Here is a 14,161-nt window from a genome sequence, read left to right as displayed (position 1 = left end):
AGGTCTCCCACTCACCAGTTGCTCAGCCTGTACGAGCCGCCTTTCCGGCTGGCAGTTGGGCCAGGCTCCGCTCTGCGTCCTGAAGTCGTCTCCGGGTGGGAACAGAAGTTCCTAAGATCTGTTCCAGGTCACAGTTGCTCAGCCTGTACGAGCCGCCTTTCCAGCTGGCGGTTGGTCCAGGCTCCGCTCTGCGTCCTGAAGTCGTCTCCGGGTGGGAACAGAAGTTCCTAAGATCTGTTCCAGGTCGCAGTTGCTCAGCCTGTCACTAGTAAGCTCTTAATGCACACTATCAAACCTTTAAGAAAACCAAGTACTGAGAAAAATGTATTCATATACTTTTATGCAAAAATGCTTAAAATCTGTACATTTATGTTTGTTTTTTAAAATTAAATTGTTCAAATAATAAAAAAAAAAAGAAGACAAGCTGAGCAAGACAGGGAAGCAAGTCAGTAAGTGACATCCCTCCATGGCCTCTGCATCAGCTCCTGCTTCCTGACCTGCTTGAGTTCCAGTCCTGACTTCCTTTGGTGATGAACAGCAATGTGGAAGTGTAAGCTGAATAAACCCTTTCCTCCCCAACTTGCTTCTCGGTCATGATGTTTGTGTGGGAATCGAAACCCTGACTAAGACACTGTTCTAAACTTTGTCTCTGTATTTTCTCTTGTGGATACTTTTCTTCCCCCTTCTAAGATGGACTGAAGCAAGTGTGCTTTGGTCTTCCTTCTTCTTGAGCTTCATGTGGTCTGTAAATCGTAACTTGGGTAATCTGAGCTTTTGGGATAATATCCACTTATCAGTCAGTGAGTGCATATCGTGTGTGTGTGTGTGTGTGTGTGTGTGTGTGTGTGTGTGTGTGTGTTTTGTTTTTCGGTTACCTCACTCAGGATGATATTTTTAGTTCCATCCATTTGTCTAAGAATACTATGAAGTTATTGTTTTTAATAGCTGAGTAATACTCACTTGTAAATATACCACATTTTATTTATCTATTTTTCTTTTGAAGGACATCTGTGTTCTTTTCAGCTTCTGGCTATTATAAATAATGCCGCTGTGAACATAGTGGAGCATGTGTCCTTATTATATGTTGGAGCATCTTTTGGGCATATTCCCAGGAGAGGAATAGCTGGGCCCTCAGGTAATACTATATCCAATTTTCTGAGCAATCACCAGACTGAATTCCAGAGTGGTTGTACCAACTTGCAATCCGACCAACAGTGGAGGAGTGTTTCTCTTTCTCCACATTCTTGCCAGCATCTGCTGTCACCTGAATTTTTTATCTTAGCCATTTTGACTGGTGTGAGGCTGAATCTCAGGGTTGATTTGATTTGCATTCCTCTGATGACTAAGGATATTCAGCATTTCTTTAGGTACTTCTCAGGCATTTGATATTTCTCAGTTGAGAATTCTGTTTTAGCTTTGTACCCCATTTTTAATAAAGTCATTTGATTTTCTGGAGTCAAACTTCTTGAATTCATTGTATATATGGATATTAACCCTCTATCAGAATGTATGTATGTATGGTAAATTTTTTTCCCATTCTGTTCCTTGCAGTTTTGTCCTAATGATAATGTCCTTTGCCTTGCAGAAACTTTGAAATTTTATGAGGTCCCACTTGTTAATTCTTGATCTTTGAGCATAAGTAATTGGTATTCAGGAAATTTCCCCTAGTGCCCACATTTTCAAGGCTGTTCCCCACATTCTCTTCTACTAGTTTGAGTTTATACTATCATATCATCTGCAAAAAGTAGTATTTTGACTTCTTCCTTTTCAATTTGTATCTCTTTGACTTTCTTTTGCTGTCTGATTGCTCTGGCCAGGACTTGCAGTACTCTATTATGGAGAGCATGGGTAGGCTTTTCTAGACACTGACTTTAGTGGGGTTGCTTCAAGTTTCTCACTATTTAGTATGATGTTGGCTACTGATTTGCTGTATATTGCTTTTACTAGGTTTAGGTGTGGGCCTTGAATTCCCGGTATTTCCAAGAGGGGGTGTTGAATTTTGTCTTTATTAGCATCTAATGAGGTGATCATGCATTTTTTTTAAATTTGTTTATATAGTAGACTACATTGATGGATTTCTGTATTGTGAATCATCCCTGCATCCCTGGGATGAAGCCTACTTGGTTATTGTGAAAGATCATTTTGATGTGTTATGGATTTGTTTTGCAAGAATTTTATTGAATATTTTTGCATTGATGTTTATTAGGGAAATTTGACTGAAGTTCTCTTTTTTTGTAGCATCTTTGTGTGGTTTAGGAATGAGCATAATTATCGCTTTGAAGAATGAGTTCGGCAGTAATCCTTTTGTTTCTATTTTGTAGAATATTTTGGTGAGTATTGGTATTAGGTCTTCTATGAATGTCTGATAGAATTCTTCACTGAACCCATCTGGTCCTGGACTTTATTAATTGGGAGGCTTTCTATTTCTTTAGGGGTTATGGGACTGTTTTGATGGTTTTTCTGATCCTGATTTAACTTTGGTACCTGGTATCTGTCTAGAAAATTGTCCATGTCCTCTAGTTTTTTCAGTTTTGTTAAGTATAGGCCTTTGTAGTAGGAGCTGATGATTTCCTGGATTTCCTCAGTTTCTGATGTTATATCTCCCCTTCATTTCTGATTTTGTTAATTTGGATACTCTCTTTGTACCCTCCAGTATGTCTGGCTAATTGTTTATCAATCTTGTTGATTTTCTCATAGAACCAGCTCTTGGTTTTGTTGATTCTTTTTATAGTTCTCTTTATTTCTACTTAGTTTATTTCAGACCTGAGTTTTATTATTTCCTGCTGTCTATTCCTCTTGGGTGTATCTGCTTTTTGTTTTAGAGATTTCGGGTGCTTTCAAGGTGCTAATGTATGCTCTCTCCAGTTTCTTTTTGGAGGTGCTCAAGGCTATGAGTTTTTGTTTTAGCACTGCTTTCATTGTACCTCATAAGTTTGGGTATGTTGTGCCTTCATTTTCATTAAATTCTAAAAAGTCTTTGATTTCTTTATTTCTTCTTTGACTATGCTATCATTGAGTAGAGCATTGTTAAACTTCCATGTATATGTGGGCTTTTTGTTGTTTTTGTTGTAATTGAAGACCAGCCTTAGTCCATGGTGATCTGATAGGGTTCATGGAATTATTTTTATCTTCTTTTATCTGATGAATCCTGTTTTGTGACCGACTATATAGTCAATTTTGGAGAGGGTTCCATGAGGTGCTGAGAAGAAGGTATATTTTTTTGTTTTAAGATGAAATATTTTATAGATATCTGTTAAATCCATTTGGTTCATAATTTCTGTTAGTTTCACCATGTTTCTGTTCAGTTTCTCCTTCCATAATCTGTTTATTGGTGAGAGTGGGGTGTTTAAGTCTCCCACTGTTATTGTGTGCCTTGCAATATGTGCTTTGAGCTTTAGTAGAGTTTCTTTTATGAACGTGGGCACCCTTTTATTTGGAGCACAGATGTTCAGGATTGAGAGTTCATCTTGATATATTTTTCCTTTGATGAGTAAAAAGTATCCTTTCTTGTCTTTTTTGATGACTTTTGGTTGAAAATTTATTTTATTCAATATTAAAATGGCTACTCCAGATTGTTTCTTGGGACTGTTTGCTTGGAAAAATTTCCCCAGCCTTTTACTCCGTGGTAGTGTTTGTTTTTGTTGCTGAGATGTGCTTCCTGCATGCAGCAAAATGTTGGATTTTGTTTACGTATCCAGTCTTATAGTCTATGTCTTTTTATTTGGGCATTGAATGCATTGATGTTAAGAGACAGTAAGGAATAGTGATTGTTGTGTCCTGTTAGTTTTGCTGTTAGAGGTTCAATTATGTTAGTGAGGCTGTCTTTTTCTTTTTTTGGGTTAGTTGAAAGATGCTTTATTACTTTTTCTAGGGTGTGATTTTATTCCTTGTGTTGAAGTTTTCCATTTATTATCCTTTGTAGGGCTGGATTTTTAGACAGATATTATGTAAATTTGCTTTTGTCATGGAATATCTTAGTTTCTTTATCTATGTTAATTGACATTTTTGCTTAATATAGTAGCCTGGGCTGCCATTTGTGTTCTCTTAGGATCTGTATGATGTCTGTCCAGGATCTTCTAGCTTTTATATTCTCTGTTGAGAATCTGGTGTGATTCTGATAGGTCTGCCTTTGTGTGTTGTTACTTGACCTTTTTTCCTTCCTGCTTTTATTATTCTTTTTTTGTTTTGTGCATTTGCTGTTTTGACTATTACATGAAGTGAGAAGTTTCTTTTCTGATCCAATCCATTTGGAGTTCTATAGGATTTTTATATGTTTATGCACGTCTTTCTTTAGGTTAGGGAACTTTTCCTATATATTTTTGTTGAAGATATTTCCTGGCCCTTTTTAGTTGGGAATCTTTACTCTCTTTTATACTTAATATTCTCGGGTTTGATGCTTTCATTGTGTCCTGAATTTCCTGTATGTTTTGGTGTAGGTTTTTGCATTTCACATTTTCTTTGACTGTTGTGTCAATGTTTTCTATGGTATCTTCTGCCCCTGAGAGTCTCTCTTCCATCTCTTGTATTCTGTTGGTGATGCTTGTGTCTATGTCCCTTGATCTCTTCCCTAGTTTTTCATCTCCAGGGTTGTCTCTCTTAATTGTTTTTATGTTTATATATACATATATATTATGTTTATAATAGAAATCATATCTTGTTTATATGATTTTTTTATTGTTTCTCTTTCCAGTTTTAGATTTTGTAGGGTTTTGTTCAATTCTTGTACTTGTTGGCTCATGTTTTCTTGTAATCCTCTAGAGGATTTTTGTGGGTTTGTATGTGTGTGTATGTGTGTGTTTTCTCTTTAAGGGCTTCTGCCTGTTTGCCTGTGTTGTCCTGTATTTCTTAAAGGGCATTATTTATGACCTTCTTAAAGTTTTCTAACTCATCATGAGTAGTGTTTTTAAATTTGAATCTTAACTTTCTGGTGTATTGGCATATGCAGAACTTGCAGTGGTGGGGGAACTGAGTTCCGATGATGCCACATTGCCTTGCTTTCTGTTGCTTAGGTGAATGCTCTTGCCTCTCACCATCTGCTTATCTCTGTTCTTATCAGGTCTTGCTGATTCTGACAGTGGCTTGACCCTCCTGTAAGCCTTTGTGTCTGCACTACTGGTGGATCAGTTTTCTCCCAGTAGGATCTGGGTATAGCTCTGTGTCAGCACAGGGTGCAGACAGAAACTGGAAGGATCCTGTCCTAGACCTCTCCTCGGTTTCTATGTCCTGAGGGTTTCGGGCAGGGTTCTCTTGGTCCAGGAATTTGAGCAGTTGTGGTGGTCTCCCCTGTGCTCTTAGATGTGTCCACAGCACTCCTGTAAGACCAGCCCTTTCCTAGAGGGGTCTGGGTACAGAGTGCTCTGGTGCCAGGTCAGCTCCCATTGCAGGCAGAAACCACAAGGATCCTGTCTTAGTTTATTTCTTGATATCTTAATGCATTCCTACTTCAGTCTTTGAGGTACCAGCGTCATATCCAAATGCCTTCCCCCATTGGCACTCACCCCAGCAGCTCTCTGGATGCTCACCTAATGAATTCATCAAGCCTCTCTAACATTCTTGTTTCTTCTCTTTGACCCGATTCTATTGTTTAATGTCTCAAAGCACACATTTGGCTAAATGCTTAAACAGCTGCAATATTGAGGGATGATGTTTAAATAGCTTTTCAAAGAGTAATGAAACAAAGGTACACTCAGAGTGAAGGCACCCACGAGGACTCTGGGCATTTAGAGATCTGTGCACTTTCCATATTGCAACTGTAGACCTAGGTGACATCTTGTAACCCAGCACTCCCACCAAACTAATGGGAGACATTTTACAAGTGTCCTACTTCCATTTTTGTTCCTATGAATAAAGAAATACAACAAAATCCCTGACTAAAAGCAACTTAGATAAGGAAAGGGTTTATTCAGCCTACAATTTCTAGCTACTTCCTATCATTAGAGGGAAGTCAAGGCAGGAACTCTAGAAGCTACCCCATCATATCTACAGTCAAGGGCTGAGGGGCTGAGAGATGAATGCTTTATACTGGTCACCTGTTGCTATGCTCAGCCATCTTTTTAAACTCCTAGACTGCTCAGGGATCAGTCCAGCAATTGGTGTCACCCACACTAATGGTGGATCTGGCCACCCTATTTAACAATCAAGACAATCACTTAGAGACATGGCCACAGGCCAACATGATTTAAATAGTTTTCTGGTTAAGCATTTCTTCCCAGGTGATTGATTTTAGGTTGTGTCATGGTAACATTTAAAACTAACCACACAGGAAATATTAATAATTTATTTTGTATCCTAGATAAATAATAGTTATGCCCTACATTTGATTCAGAATCTTGACACTGTGATCAAAATAACAAAGAAATTGGGTGAAGTTATTTGAAAAATCTAAAACCAACCAGAAAAAGACAATTAGAATAAATGTGAATTCCTGAAAACAGATAAAAACAGAAACAAAAATAGTGTTAATGAGTAGTTGAAAGAGGATGAAAGCAGGAAATTCTCACAGAGGTACATAATGAAATCACAAATGTTGAGTAACATTTCTGGTAGCAAAGAGCTGGAGGCAACCTAATATTCACCCGAGAGAAGGGGTGGCGCCGTTACAGCGTGTGGAGAGCCTCTACTAAGTAAGGACCTCAAGAAAGTTTGAAGATGCCCTTTGACACAGTGGCATGAATGGATGGTAAGAACAGAATTATTACAGTTACATAAGAATCAGGATGTGGGCCACATTTTCAACCTATGAATGTTTCACAACCTGAGACTGGATAGAGGATGGAATACTTTATAGACATCTCTGAGCCCTCCCTAAACAAGACCCACAGGGATAGGTATGTTCATTATTTTTTCTTTAGTAGAGAGGAAAAATTCGATAGTATTTTGAAACAAAACTCACCATTTTAGGTGATATTTGGATATCACCATTTATCTGATATCCTCCAAATATCAGAAATTTAACTATTTTGACATTATAGTTACTTCTATAATGGGAAACAGACATCAACAGGCAACACTGGTTAAGCACTTGGGCAATGGCAGTAGTGGTTCCAGTGACACCGTAAAGAGGTGACATCAGTCAGAGTCTTTCCTTCATATTAGCTGAGTAGCATCCTAGCTGATGATTCTACAGCAGCATCACTGAACTCAGTGGACTTGGTGAGAAGAGACAAATGCTTTCAAAAAAATTCTTCCCTGTTACAATTTCATAATACATCCTTCAGACTCGTTAAGCATAGACTTGCTTTAGAGATTCTGGTCTGTTGGATGGCATTGTAGGCCACGTCCTAACCCAGAAAGTTCTCCTCTCCAATGATACAGATGGCAGCTGACTCATGAGATCATCCTCTCTCTAAACCACTTTAGGAAGTTATATTAAAAGGCTGGTGCTTCCTCTCATTATTGCTTTGTCACCAACACTGATAATGCCACCTCCTGACTCCTATCCTATAGACAACATTTGTGATCTTTAAATATGGAGGGAAGCATGAAGGCTTTCCTATCCTCACACCAGATGTTTGTGATTGTATTTAATCTACATTTGAATTGGTTAGTTTGTCCTAGTCAGTGTAGGTCTCTCTGTAGTGCATTCAGTTTTGTCACTGTTATCAGAATTTAAAATTAGGCAGCATAGAACACTGTTCTTAGATGCTTCTGATAGGTAGCAATGCTACCAACTCCTTGGAAGCATGCACATTAAAATAGACTTTTAAAGAGCCTGCCATCCAATATCTGAAAAGATGGCAGTACAGTTAAGAACTTTGCTGCTCTTACAAAAGAGATGGGTTTGGTGCCCATCAGCCAAATTGGAGTTCATTACTGCCCATAGGTACTGGACATTTTTTAGGCCTGTGTGGGTACTGCATGTGGTAATACACACACATATATGTAGACAAATATTAATAGAATTATTTATAGATCAAATACGTAATTTTGCCCGCATTGCCTTTCTTGCTTCTGTTTTATTTACTTCTTGCATTAATCTGATTTTTGTCATTGTGGCAAAGTATTCAAAAATAAATAAAAGAAAGTGAAAGAAAAAAAAATCAACTCAAAAGGAGTCAATGGCCGGCTTTATTTACAGTTCCAGAAGTTTCAGCCCATGGTTAGCTGGCTTTGGTTTGAGCCTGAACACTGTGATGAGGAGGATGGAGTGGAGAAAGCTGCTTAGGAAGAGAAAACAGAGGAGACTCAACATTTCTTTCAGGGCTTCTGTAATCAGTTGAATCCTCCAAGTATGCCTCACTCCACTTTCTAAAAGTGCCCCTGACCAAGCCTTTAACCTGGGCCCAAGGGGGCACATGTCAGGTGCAAACTATGAAGGTCGCTTGTGCTATTTAGTTTTTGATAATTCTGTGTTTTGAGGCATCGAATTTCCAAGCTTAGTAGAATTTGATTTGACACTTGGTTTTTCAGGCCCATTAGCTTCTGGAAATGGACTCTTATTTCCCTCCCTTTGCTCCTCCTGTCTCACATTTGCAGCTGTGGAGTGTCTGATGTGCTTCTTAATTTGAAAATAAGTGACCACAGAGAACGTGTAGCACTTCATTCAAGTTAATCAGTCAAAAATTGTTCGGCTTTTCATATTAGTCACCTGTAGATTAAGTATGAGTTGCTGGTTGAAAATTAAAATCTATGTTTATGAACATGGTATATTCTGACAATATATAATTAAATATACTTTAATGGGTTACATAAGAATCAGAAGAAGACAATGTGAGCCTTTATTTCTTATTATATTGTATCTATATTTCTGCCTGCCTTCTTTGTGAGCTTTTGATATGCCCAAAGCCTTGCACCGTGACCCACTGTAAGCATTAAATAGATATCGCTGAAATAAATATTTATTGATGACCACGAGTGGACAGAGCTATGGACACTTAAAACAAGAAGTTTTATTGAACTTGCATATGCTAAGTGCCTTCTGCTCTTTGTTCTGTGAAGAGCCACTTTGCAGTGATTACTGTGTCCGTCTCTCTCCAGCTCTGCCGTCCGTCCTACGTGATTTCTGCTCTCTCTACCTCTGCTGATGATGTCCGTCTTCTTGCTTTTGCAATAAAGTCCAATAAAAATGTTTTTCTAGCAATTCCAGGAATACAAGGCTGTTCAATTCCAGTAAAAAAAAAAAATAACTTTGCATCTGCTGGCTGGTACCATTTACAGCTCTTCCTTTGTTGCCTGCAGCCTAGGTGGAACCAAGGTGTGGTGATTCCTGCAAGGCTGTTTCTATGGGATTTTAAAATGTTATCTGCGCAGGTGAAGGCATTTTCAGTCTAAGGGAGATTCAGTTATAAATACGTTCCATACCCGAGAGGGCAAAGTAAAATCCCTCCATTCTCTTTCCTCTGCCTTTTTAAAGGTAATCCTTAAATTCTAAAAGGCAGCAGAATTTAATATAGACTGTTCATTCAATAATTTATTCATTCATTCATTCAGGGCTGGGAATATAAAAAAAATTGAACAAGAGCACGTCCTGATTGTTGAAGTATTTTTATTACTTGTTTTTACATCTTAAGAACAGTTTAATTCTAAATATTTATAATTATTTTATTATATTTTTTGAAACAAGATCTTATATATAGCCCAGGCTTCCTTGGAACTTACTACCTGAGGGTGGCCTTGAATTCTTGGTCCTTTCCCCTCCCCTCCCAAGTGCTGAGATTATGAATATATCTCACAATAGCAGGCCCTGTTTTATTTTCAAAGAGAAATCTTGTATAATAAAACTGGGAAACTCAAGTCCACTGGCTTGTCATGGGGTAACAGCTTCTGTGGGATGCTTGATGTGGGTAAATTCATAGTGGATCATCTCAGCGAGTCAGTCACACATTTGAATCTTACTACAATGTCAAAAGAACCTACAGAATGTTTCCTACTCTGGATGGTGGGAGCTGCCATGCTGAGCCCTTCCTGGCTAAAACTGCGAACCAAATCAACTGTTCCCTTACAAAACTGCTTGTTCCAGGTGCTATTCTTACAGTGCTGAGACAGAAACTACACACAGAAGCAGACACTGGGAAAACACAGGGCATGTATGCTCAGAGCTTACTTCAAAGCAAAGAAAAACCTTTTGTCACAGAAATGGCACCAAGTCTGTCCTCGCTGCAGCCCAGGCACATTCTCACCTTCGAATCACAGCCTCTGTTTTCCCACAAGTCAGCTCCACAGATGGTCCATTGGTTTCTCACATCTGTCCAACTCTTTAAGCAAAGCCTAGGGAGACAGGATGACTGGTTCTCACTTGCTCTGTCTGTCACTGGAAGCCTGTGGCTTAACAGCCTTGCTGTGCTGTTCAGCCCTCCTTTCCCTGTGTTTCGTTGAATTGTGATCTCACAGCCGTCTACTGGAGAAAAGAAGGGCAAGGTCAGGGCCCAGACCTGGTTCTCTAGCCCTTTTACGTTTCTGTATGCATCTTAGCTTTCAGGTGGATTTCAGTTCTCCATTTCCAATTGTTGATAGAGAGTTGTGGTTTTGGAGAGAAGTAGTGCTTGCTCACTTACTCTTCAGACTGTGTGAGCCAGAGGAAGGCAAGATACCCAGTGACCTAGAGTTACCCAATGCGCCATCGCACACCTTATTTATCTAAGTACATGTTTGTGCACCTTGACCTCTGAGAAATGGCTGATTCGGATGATGATGTGACTTTAAAATCATATAAACATACTGCCATTGATTTATTAACTCCGCTAGTATTTATTTAACTTTGATGCAGTTTAAGTTCTATGGCAAGCCGTGATAACGTAAACTCACTCTATGTTTTTAAAGACTATTTTATTAATTCTTTGAGAATTTTTACACAGTACATTTTGAACACCTCCACACCTTCACAACTCCTTCATAACTACCCTTTCCACTCTCCCATCCTACCCCATCCGACTTTGAGATTTCTCCTCCTGCTTGTCCTTGGGAGTGGGGCCTGCCCTGGCATGTGGTTAACCTAATGGATCACATAACCAGGGGTCACATAATGGAAGAAACGGACCCTCCCTCTGCCCAGCAGCTATTAAGTGCCAGTAGCTCCTTTGCTGCTGGTGGGATCTCATGTTTACCTTCCATGCTCCACACTGGGATGATGTCTGTCAGGAACTTGAGTCTTGTTCTTGCTGTTCCAGATGTACGGTCTGCTCACTCTAATCTGGTCCTCGGTGTGGGATTCACAGTACCACCCTCTTTGCCATTTTCCTGGGCGGAAGGAGAGATGCCCTAAAAGCCAGCAAGGAGTTAAGGAGAGCTGATGAGCACCGCAGGAGGTTCCGATTCATTTATTAGGGACAGTGAAGGAATGTGTCTATTTCAGGAAGCCAAGAGAGTTTGTGGTTGTTCACGGTTAGCTAGGGTCGTCGGCGTGAGGAGATGTATGTACTGAAGACATAGCTGTGTCTTTCTCTGAAGAGGGTGCTAGAGGCATTGGAAGGAGATTAACAGGAAACAGTGGGAATAGCGTAGTGTACATGGTCTTAGTGAGCTGTCAATCATATGTACTCTGGAGTGCCATTCTCATATTTTTGACTGATCACTTTCCCCCTCAGTCTTCTTTACTTTTAATTCTCAAAACGCTCTATGCAAAGAACACATTTAGATTATATGCTGTTGTTTAAGGTTGTTTAGCATAGGCTCCCTGTTTTACTAGGTTTTGTATATACAAACTTTTTTATTTTTATTAAATTTATTTACTTTACTATCTAATATCAGCCCTTCCTCTCCTCCCAGTATCCCCTCATGTAAGTCTTCCCCCATGGTAAGCCCCCCTAGGGTGTCAACCCCCCATATCCATTTCGTTTCCCCTTCTGAGAAAGATTCGACCATCACCTTTGTGTTCTTGCTATTCGGCTTCTCTGGGCCTGCTGATTATAGTACGATATGTCATTTATGGCTGACATCTATTCATAAGTGAGGACATACCATGCATGTCCTTTTGGGTCTGGGTTACCTCACTACTGGACACTTGAGTTTTCACAAAGAAGCCAAAACCATATAATGGAAAAGGGAGAGCATCTTCAACCAATGGTACTTACTGTTCTAACTGGATGTCTGCACGTAGGAGAATGCAAATAGATCCATATTTATCACCCTGCACAAAACTCAAGTTCAAGTGGATCAAAGACCTCACATAAAACCATACACAATCTGATAGAACAGAAAGTGAGGGATAGCCCTGAACTTGTTAGTACAGAAAACAACTTTCTGAACTGAACACTGAAAGCTCAAAAAGAAGGAAGACCGAAATGTGGATGCTTCTTAGACCATTGGACTGAGAATGGGGTCCCCAATAAAGGAGTTAGGGAAAAGACAGAAGGAGCTGAAGGGGTTTGCAACCCCATAGGAAGAACAACAATATCAACCAACCATAATCCCCCAGAGCTTCCAGAGACTAAACCACCAATGGAAGGCCCTATGGCTCCAGCTGCATATGTAGCAGAGGATGGCCTTATCAGCCATCAATGGGAGGAGAGGCCCTTGGTCCTGTGAAGGCTCAATGCCCCAATAGTTGGCTATGAGCATCTGTCTCTGTATTTGTCATGATCTGGCACAGCCTCTCAGTTGACAGTGGTATCAGGCACTTCTTGGCATCAGCAATATTGTCTGGGTTTGGTGACTGTATATGGGGTGGATCTCCAGCTGGGACAGTCTCTGGATGGCCTTTTCTGTAGTCACCGCTCCACACTTTGTTATTGTATTTCTTCCTGTGAGTATTGTGTTCCCCCTTCTAAGAAGCATCCATATTTTGGTCTTCCTTCTTTTTGAGCTTTATGTGGTCTGTGAATTGTATCTTGGGTAAACTGAGCTTTAAGCCTAATATTCACTTATCAGTGAGTGTGTACCATGTGTGTTGTTTTGTGTCTGGGTTACCTCACTCAGGATGATATTTTCTAGTTCCATCCATTTGCCTAGGAATTTCATGAAGTCATTGTTTTTAATAGCGGAGTAGTACTCCATTGTGTAAATCTACTACATTTTCTGTATCCATTTCTCTGTTGAAGGACATCCTCTCTTCTTTCCAGCTTCTGGCTATTATAAATAAGGTTGCTATGAACATAGTGGAGCATGTGTTCTTGTAAGACGTTGGAGCATCTTTTGGGTATATGCCCCCAGAAGAGGTATAGCTGGGTCCTTAGGTATGTCTGGTTTTCTGAGGAATAGCCAGAATGGTTTCCAGATTGGTTGTACCAGTTTGCAGTCCTCCCTCTCCCACAATGGAGGAGTGTTTCTCTTTCTCCACATTCTCACCAGCATCTGTTGTCACCAATTTTTTTTATTTTAGCCATCCTTACTTGGTATGAGGTGGAATCTCAGGCTTGTTTTGATTTGCATTTTCCTGATAACTAAGGATTTTTAACATTTCTTCATCCAGTGGAAAAAAAGATAACATTTTCAACAAATAGTGATGGTTCAACTGATGGTCACCATGTAGAAGAATGCAAATCAATCCATTCTTATTGCCCTGTATAAATCTCAAGTCCAAGTGGGTCAAGGACCTCCACATAATACCAGGTACACTGAAACTAATAGAAGATAAAGTGGGGAAGAGCCTAGAACACATGGGCACAGGGGAAATTTTTCTGAACAGAACAACAATGGCTTATGCTCTAAGATCAAGAATCAACAAACGAGACCTCGTAAAACTGCATAGTTTCTGTAAGGCCAATGACACTGTCAAAAGGACAAAATGGCAACCAACAGGTTGGGAAAAACCTTTATCAATCCTACATCTGATAGAGGGCTTAAATCCAATATATACAAAGAACTCACAAAGTTAGACTCCAGAGAATCAAATAACCCTCTTAAAAATGGGGGACAGGGCCAAACAAAGGATTTTCAACTGAGGAATATGGAATGGCTGTGAAGCACCCAACGAAATGTTCAAAGAGGCATTCTAAAGTGTGAAGATAGGGCCAGTGTGTGCTCAGTGATGGTCACCAAACAAACCCAAACCCAAACCCAAACACAAACACAAACACAAAACCAAAACCAAAACCAAACCCAAACCCAAACCCAAACCCAAACCCAAAAACAAACCCAAACCCAAAACCAAACCCAAACCGGAACCCAAACACAAACCCAAAACCAAAACCAAAACCAAAACCAAAACCAAACACAAACACAAACACAAACACAAACACAAACACAAAACCAAAACCAAAACCAAAACCAAATCAAAACCTAAAAC

Source organism: Micromys minutus, assembly GCF_963924665.1.
Source record: "Micromys minutus genome assembly, chromosome: 4".
NCBI lineage: Eukaryota > Metazoa > Chordata > Mammalia > Rodentia > Muridae > Micromys > Micromys minutus.
This window is presented reverse-complemented; position numbering follows the sequence as displayed.